This window comes from Wyeomyia smithii, chromosome 2, assembly GCF_029784165.1.
Source record: "Wyeomyia smithii strain HCP4-BCI-WySm-NY-G18 chromosome 2, ASM2978416v1, whole genome shotgun sequence".
NCBI classification, from domain to species: Eukaryota; Metazoa; Arthropoda; class Insecta; order Diptera; family Culicidae; genus Wyeomyia; species Wyeomyia smithii.
Window position 1 is genome coordinate 90005360 of NC_073695.1, and position 21085 is coordinate 90026444.

Consider the following 21085-nt stretch of genomic DNA (forward strand, 5'->3'; position numbering starts at 1 on the left):
TGTAAGTTGGAGTAACTCTCTAACTGTATCATACAATATGACAATTGAAAAAAAGGAGTGCCGTGAGCTCAAAAAGGACAGGTTTGTAACTGATTAAATGTACTTGGTCCACTATGACTGAATCAAAGAAGAATCATTAATGACTTGGTCTATTATGACTGAACAATTGAACAAATAATTTTAGTCCATTGATCGTCGAACAGTCAAAAAGTTTTTAATCTACTTGGTTAGCTTCTGCGACATCAACAATTATTGAAAATAGTTTGAATAAACTTTGAACTGTGTTTGTTTCCACAAGTCAATGGTAGGAGCGGAATGTTTTAATGGAACAAAAATATGGTTAATTCACTCAATTAAGTTATTCGTAATCATCCACTTTCTCTGCAACTTTGGCCAAAATTGCCGTAGAATTGATAATGGACTGGATGGTTTCCTCGTGTTTTGGTTCTGGAATTTCTGTCACGTTTGGATGTAGTGCTTCAAGGACAGCTTCATGAAAAGTTGGCACAGGTTCTCCATTATTGAAAAGAAAAGAAAATAATATTGAATAGATATTGACAACATGCTTTACACACTTAAATGTTTATCGAGTCAGCTTCTTTTTGTATTAATATGAAAGGTCTTCTCCAAACAATCGCTTGTATTGCCTTTAGCTTCGTAATTTCATTACGGGCATAAATCTAATTAGCTTACATAAAACAGTAACAAACATACACTTACCACTTATTTCAACCTCCTGAGGATATAATTCATTGGTAAAATCATCAAGTTTTAAGTCAGTATTACTACTGTAACTTGAACTTCTTTCTGAAATTGTGGAAGGTTGTGTCACCCACACAAATGACTAACGTTTCTCATTTACGTGTTCAATCAGAGTGGACCATGTATATTTTCCTCATTTACTGGTAAAGTATACTTTTTGACTAACGGGCAAAGAAGCATTCCGATAAGTTGCCTGATAGTGTTGAAATTCATTTATGTTGACTTCAAACCGATGCTGTAAATTCCGATAATTTCAACTTTTTTCTGCTTAACACGTGGTTCACTTTGTCTGCACACCATAAGGCATAATATCAGGTCATGTTAGTGACAGCAATAAACGGTCTAAAAACACATTCAAAACCACGGCAGTGCGTGAAACTTTACAGATTCCTATGGGGGGTGAGTGAAAAAGTTCTCTGATACAAAGAAATCCGGAAAAACCCTTGGAAATTCTTCCGTTCGTTCGCTTTTATCAATAGCTGACAGAAGGCAGTCTCCTTGAAAATAAACACTTGGTCCATGCTGACTGAACACTGTAATCGCTTTTCATTGGTCATGCAGACAAAAATCATGCTGTTATTTTTGCTGTTTTAGAGATAAATAAAATCTGATTGTTGTGTGATGTAGCTTAATAAAATCTTTATCCAATACCTTTGTTAACTCGTTTTTTTCAATTTTGCGACTTGGTCCGGTCTGACTTAACACCGACCATGTGGCCTTAACATAATTTAAGTGTGGTATCGTACTATTTGAACGTTTCAAATTCATTGATTCCTTGCGATGTGTTTAAAGTCTGCAAATGCTTGACCAATCGGCCATAGGATATGATCAAAGTCAAATAAAAACTCGTCTGAAATGATTGGTTTTAATCGAAATGACAACATCCTCGACTGTTGGCTTGTGTTTATCGCTTTAACTCTAAATATATTTATATTGAGTGGTATTCGGTCATTTTCAGCAGATTTTATGGCATCAATCTGACACCGGAAATACCCATATTGGGAAGTATTTAGTTAGTTAGGTTGTTTTCCAAAAATTAAAGTGGTCATTTTTAAATTCAAAATGGTGTCCAGGGTCAATGTTTGGTTTCTTTGCATCATCACGTTTACGGAAATATCCATATTGAGTATTATTCGGTCATTTCCCACTGTTGCCTAGAAGTTGCCATTTAGCAATTCAAAATGGTGCCTGAGAACAATTGTTAGCTCCTTGCATCATTCTGGTTCCAGAGATACTCATATTGGATAGTATTTTAGGCTGTTTTTCGCAAACCGGTAGTCGCCATCTTGGATTTCAAAATGGTATTTAGGATACTGGTTAAAGAAAAACTCATATTGGGTGATATTTGGTCACTTTGGACTGTTTCTCAGAAGCCGAAAGTCGTCATTTTGGACTTTAAAATTTCCTGTGAAATCAATTTCTGTCATCTGGGCGTAATTCTGGTTCCGAAAACATTCATATTGAATGGTATTTGGTCATTTCCGGCTGTTTGCCAGACACCGGAAGTCACCATCTTGAAATTCAAGACTTTGTCTGTGATTAATTTTTAGCTTCTGTGCATCTTTCTGGTTTCAGAAATACTCATATTTAATGGGAATCGTCCATTTCAGGCTGTTTTCCAGAAACCGGAAGTTGCCATCCTACAATTCAAAATGTTGTCTGAAGTCGATTTGTGGCTCCAGTGCATCATTACGGTTCCGGAAATACCCATATTGGGTGGTATTTGGTCGTTTGCGATGTTTTTCCGACACCGGAAGTCGCCATTTTGGATTTCATAATGGCATTTGGAGACAATTTCTGGATTTTGAACGGCATACTGGTTAAAGAAAAACTCATATTGGGTGGAAATCGGCCATTTTTGACTGTTTTCCAGAAACCGGAAGTTACCATCTTACAATCCAAAATGTTGTCTGAGGTCGATTATGGAACATATTTGTTACCACTAAAAACATTCACCTGCCAATATGGTTCCATTTAGTTGATTAGTTCGCGAGATGTGTAGAAATTTGAGAAGAAACATGTACTTCCAGAAGAGGGAGGGGCGTCGAACCATTATGGACATACTCGTTACCTCTAAAAACATTCACTTGCCAAATTTGGTTGTATTTTCTTGATTGGTTCTTGAGCTGTGCGAAATTTGTGTTTCATTTTTATGGCACCTCTCCATTATAGAAGAGGGAGTCGGGGGTCAAACCATTATGTACATATTTGTTACCAAAAAAAAACATTTACCTGCCAAATTTTGTTCCATTTAGTTGATTAGTTCTCGAGATGTGCACAAATTTGTGTTTCACTATTATGGACATATTAGTTACCCCTTAAAACATCCACATGCCAAATTCGGTTTCATTTGCTTGGTTTGTTCTTGAGTTGTGCAGAAATTTATGTTTCATTTGTATGGGATCCCTCCCTTCCAGAAAAGGGAGGGGTCTCAAACTATCATAGGAACCTTTATCGGCACCAAAAACCCTTACATACAAATTTTCACGTCGATCGGTTCGGTAGTTTTCGAGCCTATATGGATCAGACAGACAGACAGACCGGACTGCATTTTTATATGTATAGATTACAACATCAATATTTTAGAACCTAAAGAGTGAATATACATTTATTGGTTTGAAGCGTTCATGTAAATCTATTTTTACAAATAAAAGTTTGAATGAGAAAGGCTGGGTCTGACCGCTAGGTGGATTAATTTAGGTTTTTTTTTTGAATGTCACTTAGGTATCATATTTAAGACATATGTATCTGAGCGGTCACCATCTCTACATCTTTGTCGCATCACAAGCTACGTTTTTACTATGCTTCAATGGTCCTGGCCCAATATGTTCAAACGCAGCGTCCTTGTCCAAAATATAGTTTTTGTTGAACAAAATGGATCGTGACAAATTATTCAGTATTTAGGGTGTAAACTTTTCAAAACAAACCTGTATCAAAACAATTCAGATCCGAACACGAGAAGCTTTGACCCTGACGACTCTGTTGATATTGGTTTGGTTTTTGCTTGCGAAAGTGAAGGGAGGAAATATTTTTGCTTTTGTTTTCACATATATATTGACAATTGCACATGAGAACTCGCGTAGGGGCGAACAGCCTTAAAAATCTCTTTTACTTCTATCAGGTCAGGGCCAATTGCTGTAAAATAAGCAGTGCGTCCAGATATTAAATTACGCAACCTTTTTGACGCATACATACAGACATTATTTGAGTCAATTGGATCGCGTTGCGATTACTTACTATTATCATTATTATGATTACTTTCAGCAAATAATTACACAAAAAATCCATTTCCATCTCTCTGTTAGTTTTTCCTCTTTTTCCTGAAATTAATCATTTCCATATCAACTCTAACACATTTTTCCTCTCTTCCCCTTGATATCGCCTTTGCTTTCTGATCCCTTTTCCTTTTTTTTCTTCCATGTTTTCCTTTGTTTTCTATTTCTCTTTCTCTTTTTCTTCATCTCTCTCTGTCTCTCTATTTTTATTCCCTCTCCTACTTGGTCGGTCAGCCGTAACCCATTATTTCCAACACCTTTTCTACCATTCTTCATCACAACCCTACGTTTCACCAACATTTTCTATTCTAAATCAGCCATCGACTGAACTTCAAATTTAAAATAATTATTTCATCAGTATCCGAAACAAAAAAAAAGCTGAATATTTTCGATGTCTTCTGATTGTCATGGGTATGACCGAATCGAAAGTCAGGAGAAGCTTTCTGATATGATGTTCCAACTTTTTTTTTGTTGAATTTTTTTCTAATGATCTGAAGATTTGATGGACAGGTACAATGTTTTACCAGCTAATATGAAAATAATCGTTGCTCACTAGTACATTTTTTCCCATTGATTTTAGAATTGTTCTGTATATGTGTAAATCCGATGTAATCCATTATAAATTGTTATTTTTAATGTATCATCCGGTATGTGTTTCTTGTAACCTTTTCTTTATTTTACGTTACCTCAACAAAGCACTGTAGCGTTGAGATTATGACACAGGACAAAAGCCTAATTAGGAAGGAATCGTCCATTGAGCTAGAACAAAGATTCAGAAACTTCAACAATTCCTGCGTGACGGCTGATATCAAATCAATGTATTTCTAGTTCTGTCACAAATCATGCGCCGGAGCTGTCACAACGCCACAAAACAAAGCCCCAGACGACAAATTCTAAACATAATTTATCATCTTCGGTTTCGATTATTCAACCAGATTGCTATCGGTTCGATAAAATCATTTCAACACGAATGTGAATTTTGTATAGCTAAGTGCCATGTCCTGTTCGAAGATTCTGGACCTGTTTAAAGGCGACACGTTTGCCTGTTAGCTCGCGCGACCAGGAGTGACTGACCATCGCTTTCTTCTATACTTCTGTTCTGTGGCCACTTCTGGTGGGCACTGCATCTACAAGCATCGAAGCCTGCATCGTCGCGCGATGGTGCGACCACAGTTAGCGATCAGGAATACACGATCACATTTTTTTCCTTTGCGTTTCCTCCACCCCGATTCAGGCTTTACTGAATCCAATCAGGATCTGGAAGTGGCGGTAACAATCGTCGGGCGGGCACCTCAGAATCTTGGTATGAAGATTACAAAGAAATCAGGGACTTGGATAACGAAAATTAAATTTTAATTTGATTTAATTTTGGTTCTTTTCTTCATGTCGTGGCACCGCTTTTATCAGTGATGAAACATCGATGGACGCATTCTTTGGGGGTGGCAGTGCTGTCAGACGACTTTGAAGATTGTAAATTGTTAGTGCGTGCAGAAATGCATGCTACTCTTCAGCGATGTAAAAGTTATGTACACTTTCTTAAGCCTATTAAAATTCTGTCACATAGCTTTAGTCGTATAATTATAGCAACATCCGATTTGTCTTGTCAAACAAATATTTGACAGCAAGATCATACTTGTTTTGAGTACTTTAACTCAGCAGAATATCACGCATTTCAAATTACATTAAACGGCGTAATTTAATATCATGAATTTTGTCTGTGTTTAATAAATCACAGGAATTAACAACACTGGTCTGTATTATTGCTCATGACACATTTTAGTCTGACAGTTGGCCTAGGGTTGACTATAATAATATCGGCACAAAGTAGTCTTTTCCGTACTAAATTATAATAGCGTGCTACTCATACTAGACTGAATAAAGCAAAGAAATAAAAATTGAAATTCAGTTGTACCATTATAATATCCAGCGCAATCAAAGAGTTTTCCTCTTTAGCCGACAATATTGTCGCTTTCCTTAGCCAGACGTTCGGGAGAACTCCCAACTCGACGGGGCAATCGTGCGAACGGTCGCGTTTTACGAGGGTTTCGAACAATGATAAAGTAAAAGTGAAACAAAATACCTTCAAAATCATTATTGATTGTGCGAATCGTACTGCTCGAAATTCCCTGCTGCGCCAGGAGGGATACTTGTACGGCCACGGCTGGCCGATGTCTGGTGCTTACTGCTTACAAAGGAAAAATCCGCGCGATCCACACACCGTAAAAGGCAAATGTGGGTTCGAATATCCAGCCAAATTTCAAAATAATAATAAAACAATGCAAACAAACACGTCTTCGCTAACGGTATATTTTTCGGTGTTTTTAGAATTTCGAAGGTCGCGCTCCCAGCCGATCGTTGTCATTTGTTGCACACAAAAGCGATCGTAACATCGACCGACAGATCTGGTTGGGAGGCTGGGGGTTGCGTTCTCACTGCATTGGATATTGACGGTGCATCGACGTAGATGGATGTTTTGGAGCAGATGCAAAATGAGCAGTTTCACGTACCCACTTCTTTCGCATTTTCTTGGCGGCGGTATTTACTTATACCGTAAGAATTTTGCATGATGATGGCAGGTTTGGAAGCGTAAAGCGATGCCATGATACTTGAGAGAAAAAGCAGTAATAGAATGAAACAAGATGTATTCAAAGTTTTTTGAAGTAGAATACTTCTCTTAGGAAGTTCGGCTACATAGGGATGTGAAATGAAAATCTAAAACCGAAAAAAGTGAAAAACATGTCCAATTTCAAATGCTAATAAATCGGTTAGTATTCGATGGATTTCCTTCGTTCTAGCAGCAATAGATTGGAAAATCTTCTAAGATTCTTCCCAAAATTAGATAATTGTAATTTTGAAGTAGAATACTTCTCTCAGGAAGTTCAGCTACATAGAGATGTGAAATGAAAATCTAATACCGAAAAAAGTGAAAAATATGTCCAATTTCAAATGCTAATAAATCGGTTAGTATTCGATGGATTTCCTTCGTTCTTGCAGCAATAGATTAGAGAATCTTCTAAGATTCTTCCCAAAAGAAGATAATTGTAATTTTATTATTCACACTATTATACTATTGAAAATAGTCAAGCCTTGTCAAAACGAAAAATTCGACCTCTGATTGGTCGTTATATGATTGCTTCCCAAGCACGGTCGAAAGAATCATATACCTTGCAATTTTAAACATGCTATTTGGCCTATAAAAGAGCCTGTTTCAGCCGAAGCCGCTCATAATAGTTCTAGACAGCGACAACAGCAGTCGTCCTCCCTTAGCAGCAGCACTAGCAGTGTAGTGGATACCAGCGATGGCGGAAAGCGGCCACAGCTGTGACGTAGCAATGAATAGCGCACTAGTTGCAGCGGATCTCAGCATCGATAGCTGCTGATGCAGTGAGGCACTTTAGTGAAATGCAGTCTCTGTGCGATAGTGGACATTCAATGAAAAAATGACTCATTTTGACAACACGTGAGCCGTCTAGTTTTGAGTGTTATATTAGCATTTCACTGTTTACTTCATCACAACGAATACTTTGTTCGCACTGTCAGTGATAACGCAAAGATGTAATCGGCATCTTATCCGATACTAAATTGAACAACAAATTGTCCTTTTCAGGATGCAAAAAAAACATGATGATTAAAACGTTTATGTTTTCTCTTGAGTTAATTTACATTTTTAAATTTGCAAAAGTTATAAATTTTACTTTATTTCCGTGTCTCAGAACGTACTGAATTATCTTTTCCTTCAGTCATGACCACGGCATCCGCGAAATTTCATCTCAAAATTTAAAAATTGTCAAGCCCCAACCATGACAAGCAACTTACTATATTATTGAAAATGGTCAATCCTTGTTGAAGCGCGAAATTCGATTGATCTGATTAGTCACCGTTTATTTACTAGAAAAAATGACTGACACGCAAGCAGCCGCGTTATCTTTCTTGTAAAAGTATTCTACTTCAACCTTGCGGTCGTGGCTTTGCACACAACCCTCCTGTTTTTCTGTCTCAAAATCTTTTGTTTTGTTCGTGAATATACGTTTAATCGCTTGCCTGAATCTGTCTTCTTTCGGAAATATCGAAGGCCGTGAGTAATCTTGTAATTTTGACTACTTTTTCCGTGAATTATGAAAATGTTCCACTGAGGGTAAAGCCGCCCACTATACATAGGGTAAAACCGCCACGTATACAACTGTTTGTTGTTTTGCTTCAAGACCCAAATGCCTCGACACTACAAAGGGAATATTCACAGGATCAGTGAAGCAATTTCAAGGCACATAATACATCGATGCTAATCGACCATTTTTGATTCGGTTGAAGCTTTTCTAGTGATATTTTGAAGTAGAATACTTCTCTCAGGAAGTTAGGACATAGGGATGTGGAATGAAAATCTAAAACCGAAAAAAGTGAAAAATATGTCCAATATAAAATGCTAATAAATCGGTTAGTATTCGATGAATTTCCTTCGTTCTTGCAGCAACAGATTGAAAAATCTTCTAAGATTCTTTCCAAAAGAAGATAATTGTAATTTTATTATTCACAATATTGTACTATTGAAAATAGTCAAGCCTTGTCAAAACGAAAAATTCGACCTCTGATTGGTCGTTATATGATTACTTCCCAAGCACGGTCGACAGAATTTTTGCAATTTAAAACATGCTATTTGACCTATATAAGAGCCTGTTTCAGCCGAAGCCGCTCATAATAGTTCTAGACAGCGACAACAGCAGTCGTCCTCCCTTAGCAGCAGCACTAGCAGTGCAGTGGATACCAGCGATGGCGGAAAGCGGCCACAGCTGTGGCGTAGCAATGGATAGCGCACTAGTTGCAGCGGATTCCAGCATCGATAGCGGCTGATGCAGTGAGGCACTTTAGTGAAATGCAGTCTCTGTGCGATAGTGGGCAATGGTAAATGCATTCAATGAAAAGTTGACTCATTTTGACAACACGTGAGCCGCCTAGTTTTGAGTGTTAAATCAGGTGAAAACTGTTTATTTTATCACAAGGAATACTTCATTTGCACTGTCAGCGATAACGCAAAGATGAGAACGGCATCTCTCTGATACTAAAATGAACAACAAATTGTCCTTTTCAGGATGAAATAAAAACTTGATTGAAGAGTTATTTTTTTCCAATGAGTTAATCACATTTTTAAATTTGTAAAAGTTATAAATTTTACTTCATCTCCGTGTCTCAAAACGTACTGAATTATCTTTTTTTTTCAGTCATGAGCACGATATCCGAAAAAATTTCATCTCAAAATTTAAAAATTGTCAAGCCCCAACCATGACAAGCAAGTTACTATATTATTGAAAATGGTCAATCCTTGTTGAAGCACAAAATTCGATTGATCTGATTAGTCAATGTTTATTTACTAGAAAAAATGACTGACACGCGAGCAGCCGGGTTATCTTTCTTGTAAAAGTATTCTACTTCAACCTTGCGGTCGTGGCTTTGCACACAACCCTCCTGTTATTATTATTCACACTATTGTACTTTTGAAAATAGTCAAGCCTTGTTAAAACGAAAAATTCGATCTCTGATTGGTCGTTATATGCTTGCTTCCCAAGCACGGTCGACAGGATCATATACCTTGCAATTGAAAACATGCTATTCGGCCTATATAAGAGCCTGTTGCAGCCGGAGCCGCTCATAATAGTCCTAGACAGCGACAACAGCAGTCGTCCTTCCTTAGCAGCAGCACTAGCCCTGTGGTTGGTCACCACGTCTCAGGAGCAGCGCGGTTCTTCTCAGCGTGAGTCGCCAGACTGCCATTATTCCCCCCGTGTTGGGGCAGCTTGAAGATTGCCATCAGGAAATCCAATTTTGGAAATCAAAATGCCTTTTTTAAGGCAAATAAACAAGTCATTGAAAGTTAATAATTTTTGTCAACGCAAGCAAGTATTCTGTGTTGCATCCTAGCAATTTAAATTTGTCGCACCCGTCTAACTTACTGAATGTGAAATAGCTTCCACAGTGCATGTTGTCCGTGTATCTTAATTCCCCCAATGTTAGGGCAGCTCAAAGGTTGTAATTAGCAACCGATTTTGAACCGCAACATGCTTTTTTCAAGGCAAATAAAAAAAATAATTGAAGGTTAATAATTTTCTGGCATCAACACAAGCAGACATTCTGTGCGGGATGTAATCAAATTCTGTTGTAGTTGTCCAATTTTTACTTCATTTAGTAGTCCCCCCACTGTAGGGGCAGCGCAAAGGCTGTGATCAGCATGACCAACTCTGAATAACAAACGGTTAACGTTTATTCACTAAAAATTCATCCAATTCAAAACAGGTTTTTGTCTGAGTACAATAATTTGCACAAAAAGACATTCAAAATTTTACCGCATTATTAGACGCGTTTCTCCAGTCATGCCTCGTGAACGTGAAGGTTCCCTATCACAGACATAGATTTCGTGCTCCAGCACGTTACAACACGTGGAAATTGTCTCTTTACTAGTCCTGCCCATAATTCAAAAATTGGTTAATATGCCATTTTTACCAAAATCGAGAAAACAGTTTCTCGTGATGGTACACACCCTAAACAAGGTCCCTACGGAAGGCGATTGTCAAAAAATGCATTTGGGAAGGCAGCAAACGTGAAACAATTTTGGCCAGAATAATTGAGAATTTGGCTAGTATCCAATATCCAATATGAACCTGTGGCATGTTCACGAACCAGTGTATTATTACTGAACTGTGTTTCTTCTAAGTTTCGAAAGTGTGTTGTAGCTTGGTGGTTACTGGCGACAGGTGAGCGATCGTAAGGCCATTGCATCAAATTTGACTTTTTCACGAAGAATATTTGATGCATCAAGAATTTATTTGTTGTACTGCGAAACCCAATGATCAAAACGTTTAACATTTAAAAAAATGATATTTAGCTCTTTGATTAGGAGTATTATTAATAAAGAAGATAAGATTCAGATTTCATTTTGGATTTGATGAGAAAAAATAGGAAAGTGGAATAGATATTGCCGCACGTAACAATTGTCTCGTCGTCCTTTTCATCCTCACTTGTGCTTCCGTGTTGTTTTATTGAATTTAAAACCATTTGCATCACCAACGAGTACGATATAATTCACATCGTATGGATATTAGCCGAAATGCACACCGTTTTGTCAACTGACCTTTCGTTTATAATTGAAAAAAACGGCTACTGTGTTGAAAATACGTGGCGGATGGAATTTTTCTACTGATTTCTCTGTTTCAACTCAACGGCAAGGGTCCAGCATATATGAAGGGTGACATACTCAATAAAAAAGTTGTCATGAGCAGTCAAAATATGTTGTACCGATAAAAAACTTTCAAAGGCGTTTTTCTCGATTTGATGCCAATTTTTGAATTATGGGCAGTAGTGCAACATTTCTTGGAAGTGTTTTATTATTCTCGGGTAAGAGACTACGAGTGCATTTATTGCATTTATTGAGAAATCCATCGGAAGTGTATTCAGTGCTATGTCTAAATATATGAACGCCAAATACAAGCGTGTTGCTCGGAAACGCGTGAAGGACCAGCATGGGGGAAGTGCATCGAAGAAACCAAGTACCAGTACGGAGGTCAATTTAAAAGCAGCCAGAGGTAACACGTGTCCAACCTCTGGTTGGGACGCTGGAGAAGGGCCTTCTACTAGAGGTAGGAGAAATCGAACCATTTTTAGGACAACCAAACAAATGAATTGAAGATTCAATATTTTCTTGTTCTGAGCTTTAACCAAAAGTTAATTATCTTAATTTGAATTCACATGTACATATACTCTGCCTGTTGAAACTTGTTTGCGCCGCAAAGAGTTTGTACTTTTCCTGTTCAGTGAGGTCGTATTTATATGTGCAAACTGAAATTGAGTAGTACTTCAACTTCGTTCGCACAGAATTTTCAATACTGCCAATGAGCGGTCAACATTTATTTACTAGGAAAAATGACTGACACGCAAGCAGCCGGGTTATCTTTCTTGTAAAAGCATTCTACTTCAACCTTGCGGTCGTGGCTTTGCACACAACCTTCCTGTGATTTTTTTTCTTGTATCTGAAGTCAGTAGTTCGAAAAGTTTGTTCCGCTAGTTTGTATCGTTGTTTCATTTTGAAGTAGAATACTTCTCTCAGGCAGTTAGGCTACATAGGGATGTGAAATGAAAATCTAAATCCGAAAAAAGTGAAAAATATGTCCAATTTCAAATGCTAATAAATCGGTTAGTATCCGATGGATTTCCTTCGTTCTTGCAGCAATAGATTGGAAAATCTTCTAAGATTCTTCCCAAAATAAGATAATTGTAATTTTATTATTCACACTATTATACTATTGAAAATATTCAAGCCTTGTTAAAACGAAAAATTCGACTTATGATTGGTCATTATATGATTGCTTCCTAAGCACGGTCGACAGAATCAATTGAAAACATGAAATTAGCCTATATAAGAGCCGCTCATAATAGTTCTAGAAAGCGACAACCGCAGTCGTCCTTCCTTAGCAGCAGCACTAGCCCTGTGGTTGGTCACCACGTCTCAGGAGCAGCGCGGTTTTTCTCAGCGTTGGTCGCCAGACTGCCATTATTCCCCCCGTGTTGGGGCAGCATGAAGATTGCCATCAAGAAAACCAATTTTGGAAATCAAAATGCCTTTTTCAAGGCAAATAAACAAGTCATTGAAAGTTAATAGTTTTTGACAACGCAAGCAAGATTCTGTGTTGGATCCTAGCAATTCAAATTTGTCGCACTCGTCTAATTTACTGAATGTGAAATAGCTTCCACAGTGCATGTTGTCCGTGTATCTTAATTCCTCCACTGTTAGGGCAGCTCAAAGTTTGTGATCAGCAACCGATTTTGAACCGCAAAATGCCTTTTTCAAGGCAAATAAACAAATAATTGAAGGTTAATAATTTTCTGGAATCAACACAAGCAGACATTCTGTGCGGGGTGCAATCAAATTCTGTTGTAGTTGTCTAATTTTTACTTTATTTAGTAAAGCCCCCACTGTAGGGGCAGCGCAAAGGCTGTGATCAGCATCACCGACTTTGAATAACAAACTGCCCTGTTAGAGCGCATTCACAAAGACAGTTAGTTCGACTATGCAAAGCTAATATGAAGTCGATTCAATCAATCAGCATTAACAGAATTTCGTCGTCTCCCAGCTGCCAAGTTGCAACATGATTCAACACGCAACAGCGAGCAAACGAAATCGCTTGATGTTACAAACCGCAATAACATACGGGTTAAAACCGTTGCGTGTGTGAAAGCACCATCGGTGTTTATTCGCTGGATACAAAAATCAAATGCGAATTGTGGAATAATTCCTCTAAAAAACATTAGGAAATGGTAAAACTGAACAGAAAGGCGTGGCCTATTTCGTAGCGTTCTTCGGCTTTAAAAGAGTGTTTCTGAGAAAACTAGCTACATTCATTAGTCGGAAGGTGAGCTGGATGGACCGTCCAAAACGTTGACAGCAGTAGCAGCAAATATCAGCACTCAGCAGTAACAGACAATAGCAGCGTAGACAATGTGAAAACACCTTTCTATTGTGTTGGCCGTGCGCATTGAGCCTCTGCCAGGCTAAACGCGAAAAGCGGCGCGAACAGTTTCGCCCGGCCGTAGGTTAATCGGCTATCGGCGTAACACAGAGATGCAATCAGCGTCATATCTGATTTTAAATTCAACAACAAACTGTCCTTTTTAGGACAACCAAACAAATGAAATGAAGATTTAATATTTTCTTGTTCTGAGCTTTTGGTTAAAGTTAATTATCTTAATTTGAATTCACATGTAAATATACTCTGACTGTTGAAACTTGTTTGCGCCGCAAAGAGATTGTACTTTTCCTGTTCAGTGAGGTCGTATTAATATGTGCAAACTGAAATTGAGTAGTACTTCAACTTCATTTGCACAGAATTTTCAATACTGCCAATGAGCGGTCAACATTTATTTGCTAGGAAGAATGACTGACACGCAAGCAGCCGGGTTATCTCTCTTGTAAAAGCATTCTACTTCAACCTTGCGGTCGTGGCTTTGCGCACAACCCTCCTGTGATTTTTTTAATTACTACCTCTGTTATTGTGAACAAACACAGATAGCACACTGTTTCCTTAATGCAATAAGAATTTTATGTTATAAAAAATTTGAATTCTGGCAAATAACGTAAGCAATGCATATCAACAATCCATGTTGCAAATAGTTTCGGTTGCTTTCAGAAGTCTCGAGGTATACATACGAAAATTCTTTGTTTTAATTGAATATTCCTTCGGAAATTCAATAATTCATTGATGTGAATCATTCGAATCTTTATCGAAAGTTAGGGAATGAAAATAAAACCACAATGTCGACATTGATCCAAAAATTTTGGAAACGATGTAGAAAATTGATTATATTTACCATGCCATATTACCATATTTACCATGATCCGAATATTTTCTTCAGAAATCTACGTAGCTTAATAATTTTTTACAGTATATATCGTCAATTAGACTGATCAACACAGGTGCACTTCGAAAGCTCAAACCGGAAAAAAATGAAAAATTACAGCTATTCAACCATTTCTGTGAATTTTGGTGTCCCTAGCCACTAACTTTTTTCCAGCTACTTAAATGAGTTTTCTCGTCAACATAACGTTGAAGTGACGAACCCGGTGAGCAATTACTATGCGAACTCTCACGTAAGTTTATTCTAACAACATACAGAGCTTAGGTCTAACACATACGAGACTTTATTATTATAAACAGTAATACTATTAGAAGGAAAGTCAATAATTCTACACAACAAATAAATCGTAGTCAAGATATTAAGAAAAAAATTTGAAATTTGAAATTGCTAGATGAATATCCATCGTCAATTCGGCTCTTGAGCAACTTACGTCGGAACACTTCAGCTCTCTCTCCAAATTCAAAGAGATGAAAGTATTCATTGAACATTGCGCTCATCGAATGCAGAAGTGAGTTTTGAAGATACTCAGTTTTTGTTAGTGGACGACGGAGGAAACCGACTCGAGATCTCAAACGCCTAGCTTGGGCACTCACGCTAAGATGCTCCAACAAAGTACTGCAATCAATCTCAGACGAAAGAAGCTTGGCAGCGAAATCGGCTTTCGAAATCTTTCGTCTTCTCTCCAACCTTGTAATACCCAGCAATTGGCAGCGAGCTCCATATGGAGGTAGATCATGTGGGTTGAGCCAGCGGTATAGCGGGTCGTCGAACTCCTAGGCGATTTTAAATAAAAAAATAAAATTTTCTATTACAAACTGCTGATGTTGTCGGAAAGTAAGTTCAGAATCTAGATAAACACCAAGATCTTTCACGACTTCTACACGCTCCAACGTATGGCTAGCGATTTATGATGGAACGGGATTGTTATACACTTTTCGATATTAAGGCTCATTCGATTGATATTACACATACAGTAAAGTTCTTTTTTACACGATTTTACGTACCGTGCAAAAAAAAACTGTGTAAAAAACCGCGTTATTTGGAAAAACGTCGTAAAAAGAACCGTGTGAAATAAAACCGTGTAAAAATGAAACTGTGTAAAAAACAGCCTACTATAGTCTGTTACCGGTACTGTTACTTACTGTAACAATTTTACGAGAAGACGAAAAATCGTGCAAAAAAAAAACGTGTAAAATAAAACCGCGTTATTTGAGAAAACGACGTAAAAAAATCGCGTTATTTGGAAAATCGTCGTAAAAAAGAACCGTGTAAAAAAAGACTTTACTGTATTCATATTCCGGTTTGAGCCTCTGGAATGCACTTTTTTCATTTTGTCGACCAGTATATAATTCCCAGAAAAGGTTTCAACTATGTGTCCTCATGCTTGTCATTCTCCTCAGTATGTGAAAGGAGAGGAGAAAAAAATCACCGCGCACTTCCCTTCCAGTATGTGCCTGCGTGTAGCAAATGCTTTCACCACACTGCTTCTTTCTCACTCCAAAGTGTCTCAACCAGCTTACAGAGAGACAAACACACTTCCAGCTCACCCCACATCTGATAGAAACAAGAGGGGTGAATACTCTACAGAGAAAACGCAGAAGTGCACAACAGTGTCCACTGGCGAGTAGTCCGGAAGGTGAAAAAAAACCTACCGGCAAAAATGTAGTCCTCGTGAAGCTACGAACGAATTCCACCAGAGTAAATTCGACCGGCACGAGCGGCACGAGCGGCACGAGCAACGCAGTCTTTTTTTTTTCTCCCAATCTCTTTTCCTCTTCTGCCATGCTCAAGAAACCAACTGTGAAACGCACCGCAGATAGCTGTGCAGTGTAATTATTGTGCGTGAAGTCCACACGTGTGAGAAGGTACACCATAGTTCATTGTCTCGCAAGAGAGAGATTTCAGATTTCACCGCAGTGCGTTCAGGTAGCTCAACAGAAAAAATCGTTTGTCGCTCTCTTCTAGCATGAGCGTATTGATTTTCTCATTAGCGTGACGGCAGTTGTCTCCGCAGTGCAAGATGTTCTCCTGCACTCTAGAGGTTTACTGAGGAGAAAAGACGAGCATGTGTGTCCCTCTCGTCAGTCTTTTAATGAAGGTATCTATTTCGTCAAAACGAAGTCATCAAGGTAGTGTTTAATTTGGTGTGGAAGCAGCGTGGGGAACCTGAGAATAAACCCGTCGAATGGACCGCTCGCTTCACAAAGCAGACTACTAATCTTCCGGCCACGCAGCCTCCCAAAATAGTTTTTTCCCTAGAGCTTGTAATTATTGAAAAAGGAGTGCTGCACTCGCTAGTCACATACGAAAAAAGATAAAAATCATTTTCCGTTATCATTCTTTGAAAACAAATAAAGACTACTAATATAAAGTCACTTTTACGCTTGTATGTGGATTGATCATTCACGGAGGAAAGAATATTGCAATCCAGTTTCTCTCAGAGAGGGATAATAAAGTACGCTACTACCGTGCATGCACACTGAAAAAAATCACACGCTCATACCAAATGCCCTTCACACATGAATACCAATAAATCTACCCAATCATTTTAACAGGTCGACCAATATCGCTTTTAATTGGAATCCACGGTATTTTGACGTGTTTTGACATTTGACGAGTTTTAACATTGAAATCTGAGTGTAAAAAAATTGATTTTGGAATGCATGACATGGTGAACCGAAGTGTAAGACACTTGATTTTGTGCTGCGAAGTAAAATGCAAGTGTATTCCACTTGGATATGAAATGTTTCATCTATTAGCACCAGAGTAGGCAGTGTGACTTTGCACTCGTATCCAAGTGAGTTTTAAAACTTGCTTGCACATTTATTTTCGGTTTGCACATATACCCTACTAACAGTGCATTACACTTGAGTTAGATTTGAGTTTGAATCCTGCATAACAACAATTGCATAAAAATCGAATTGCAATGAAATTCGCGCCGCGTCTGCTGCAACAGTTTGTTGCATTGTCCTTTGAAAGCAATCGCCTGCATCGTTGGATTCATCGTGCACTGCATGCATTGCACGCATTTAAACTCAATTGATCAGAGTGTCCGGTGCAAAAAAACTTAAACTATCGAGAGGAAACATATTCAAGTTGGATTTAAATCTAAAAAAGTTTCACTCAGTTCAACTTTGCACGAGTTCATGCCATTACTGATTAGCACAGAAGTAAGTGGAATCCACTTGGCAGGAACGTGTCGATTTTTTATAGTGCAGGTAATTTCGTTCACTAATCTTGAAAATCTGATTTTCACAAGTGGGTTTCACTTGGAAATAGCTAATTTCTGTACTATCATAGTAGACCAGGCAGAAGCTAAAGCACAAAAACCAGCTGTGCTTCGGTGACATTTACTATTGAAAAATGGTTTTTCAAGATGAGTGCGCGGAAAAATGTACTGCGCGGAATTACCAGCAAGCACGGTTTCAAAGCATTTTACTTAGAAAAACGTAACAAAATTAGAAACTGTAGTATAGAGAGACGACGGGATGCTCACCGTTATAGCGCGTGCCCGATGAAAGCGGTGCATGATTTTGCGTGGGTGCATTCCGTTTTGATTCGACATTAGGGATTTACAGAGTTTCACCTTAATAATGCGGTAGTTGAAAACTTCATCTTGCACATCCTCGTGTTGATCGGCTGCCACCGCATCATGCATAGACGTATCTTGTTCATTACTATGAAGTCGGTTTCCTGCTCGCTGGTAATACCTCAACTCTGATAGAAAGTAACCGCTCGGTGCCCGCTTTTTCATACCTTCTGTCCTGCTCAACAAAATCCCTGCTGCGCTACGACTTCGGAAGGTGCGTGAATATAGCTCATCGTAGTTTTTCATGTCACGTCCTGCAGAGCAGAGCAATTTGTAGTTCCATGTCCTGAGTTTCCAGTCGTTGTCTATATTTCGTTTCCTAGTTACATGGTGATTGTTCCGATTCTTATTATCTCCTACTGGTTTTCCGGGGGGCAACCTCCTGTCTCGCCCCGAGACCATTGTTTCGGCTCTATTTAGAGTCCCACGCTGACACCAGGACGTTGACCAGCATCTCCATGTGAGAGATCTGACGCTGTTTTGAGCCGCACCTTGGTGAATAGACGTTCTGGTTGGCGAAGCATTTCCTCTAACACCGAGCTATGGTTTACGCGCCAATGATCGGATATGGATATGGATAACCCCTAATAGCACACTTATTAAATAACAAGTTATAAAATATTTGGACAGCTTTGACTGAAATATTAAAAATGCGGAGCTCCTCTAGTGGTGATATAAAGAAGCTTTCTAGTTCGAACCACGATCATCGGTAGTTCAAAGCAGGATCGAAAGGATACAGTCATATTTTTGTTTAAATTTGTTTTAACTAACTTTCTAACGCTCTTATCTCAAATAATTGAATTAAATATGATTATTCGTGGTTTTTCGAAACAGTTACAACCAGGATCAATTTCGGTATGGTTTGAACCCGGATACCCTATTATTTTTGAAGCCTTTGATATTCATTCTACAGTTCTGTCATTGATTATGGTAAACACAATTTATGCATCGTCGCAATGAACATGAATGAGCATTGATTACTAAATTGTATAGACCCAAAAGGCTCAACTTTTTAACTTTTTTCAGAGACTGATGAGTTTTTCGTAAACATAATGTTAAAGCGACGAACCCAGCGAGTAATTACCTGTTTTGTGCGAGGGATAGGGACCGCACAAAAAAATCGCATTCACATGCAGCTACAAAACAATATTTCCACATCATTATTGAAAAAAAAAAAACTTTTTTTATGCGGTGGATAGGGACCGCATAAAAAAAATTTCAGTTAAAAATAACTCGAAAGTTGTTGATTCTGATTTAGAATACCTATAAGAACAATTTTAAAACATCGGATCGATAAATGAAACTTTTTTAAACATGCTAATCCTTTCAACCGCTTTTCTTCGCAGGCAAGCAATTCGTGACTTTTCCTATGTAAAACTGGCTCAAATACTAATTTTTGGACGCAACACTTCTGTAATGCGTTGGAATTCATTCCAAGTATCGGAAAAATTAAGTGGCTGAAAATGTTGTCGGAAGTGGTCCTTTTTCATATGCCGCACAAAAACAATTCGCACAAAAACAGTCGCACAAAAAAAATAATCGCATGAAAAAAGTCGCACAAAATAAATTTCGCACAAAAACAGGTTTGACTGTACTATGCGACGCTTTCACGTAAGTTGGCGCGTTTGGGTAATGCCTAGGGCCACCAAAATTCATAGGTTGAATAGCTATAATCTTCTTCAGAGTTGAATAGCTATATCTTCCATTTTTTCCGGTTTGAGCTTTTAGAATGAACTTTTTTTCATTTTATCGACCAGTGAGTGTAATCTACGCTCAACCAAATGAATTCAAAAATGATTAGATAACGGTTTATTTCCGGAAAAAGTGGAACAACACAGAAATTGAGTAAGTTCCAAAATTCAAAATTGTGTAACTTCACCAAAAAACTGTGTGAGTTTTATTCAGCATGATGTGTACAATTAGACTTTCAAAGCAAATTTTATTTCAATCTTCCTTTTTTGTGATGTAAAAACACCTGATATTTCACTTTTTGGGTAATCTATCATATAAATCATCCTCACACAGTTTTTCAAACTACACGAACAACCCAAAAACTTTTGTTTTTTTTTTTTTTTTCAGAATAGGTAATGAAAAAGTTTTCATGTGTACATTGCAAGTTGCAAGTGAAGTGTCCGCGTTCACTTTCCTAGTGATTTGCTAAATTTTTCTGGAGTTACTAGACCAACCACGAAAACAGAAAAAAACGACTGGCCGGCATAGGCAAAATAATGGAACATTAGTTTGGATTTCTAATCAAGGCACCTTTTTTTACTTTTGCCAAGTTCACAAGTGAAGTTCAACATGCTTGGTACTCAGAAAAATGAGTTTTAACGGTGAATTCAAAATTGAATTCCTCTAGATTAATTCAAAAAACAGTGTAAAATTTTCACAGAACCACAAAATGTGGTTCTATTCAATTCTTGACGCTTCCATACAACATTTGAAATTGAATTTAAGTCAAATAAGCCAGTATCACTTCCAACGAGCGCGTAAGGCACTCCCTATGACAGTATACACGGTTCGGTTAAAATAACCCAACTCACGTTTTTTTAAATATCGCTTATATTGAGTGCAAATCGAACTGTTTTGTTTTTAATTCGAAACCATAGTATTGAGTATCCTTGGGGTGCACGTAATGTTTCTTTATTCCTCATTATAAGCAGATTAACTGCTGACACGGTAGGTTAAGTGTCATGTTTCATCAAATCATTCGAGACAATACGTCTGGGCCGATGCAAAGCTTGGACCGATCGAGCGGAGAAGTTAATGTAATGTTAGCACCATTAATAAACCCCAAAAAGCAGGCGTTATGGGCAGGTTTCGTGTTACATATTCCATCCCTGCACCTGCTGCCAGTCAGCCGGTATGGTTCTAGTGAACTACACCGTATTTTATACGCCTCCGCCGTCGCTTCTTCCTTAATGCTTCCTGAACAACCAGCCACGAGGATGCGGAGCTAGGGTTTCAAGGTAAAATCCTGCCTCTAATGGAACGTGCCACGTATATTTTATTATGTCGATTTTCTTGTTTGTACACCTTTCACGTTCCAGGGGTCTATACATAT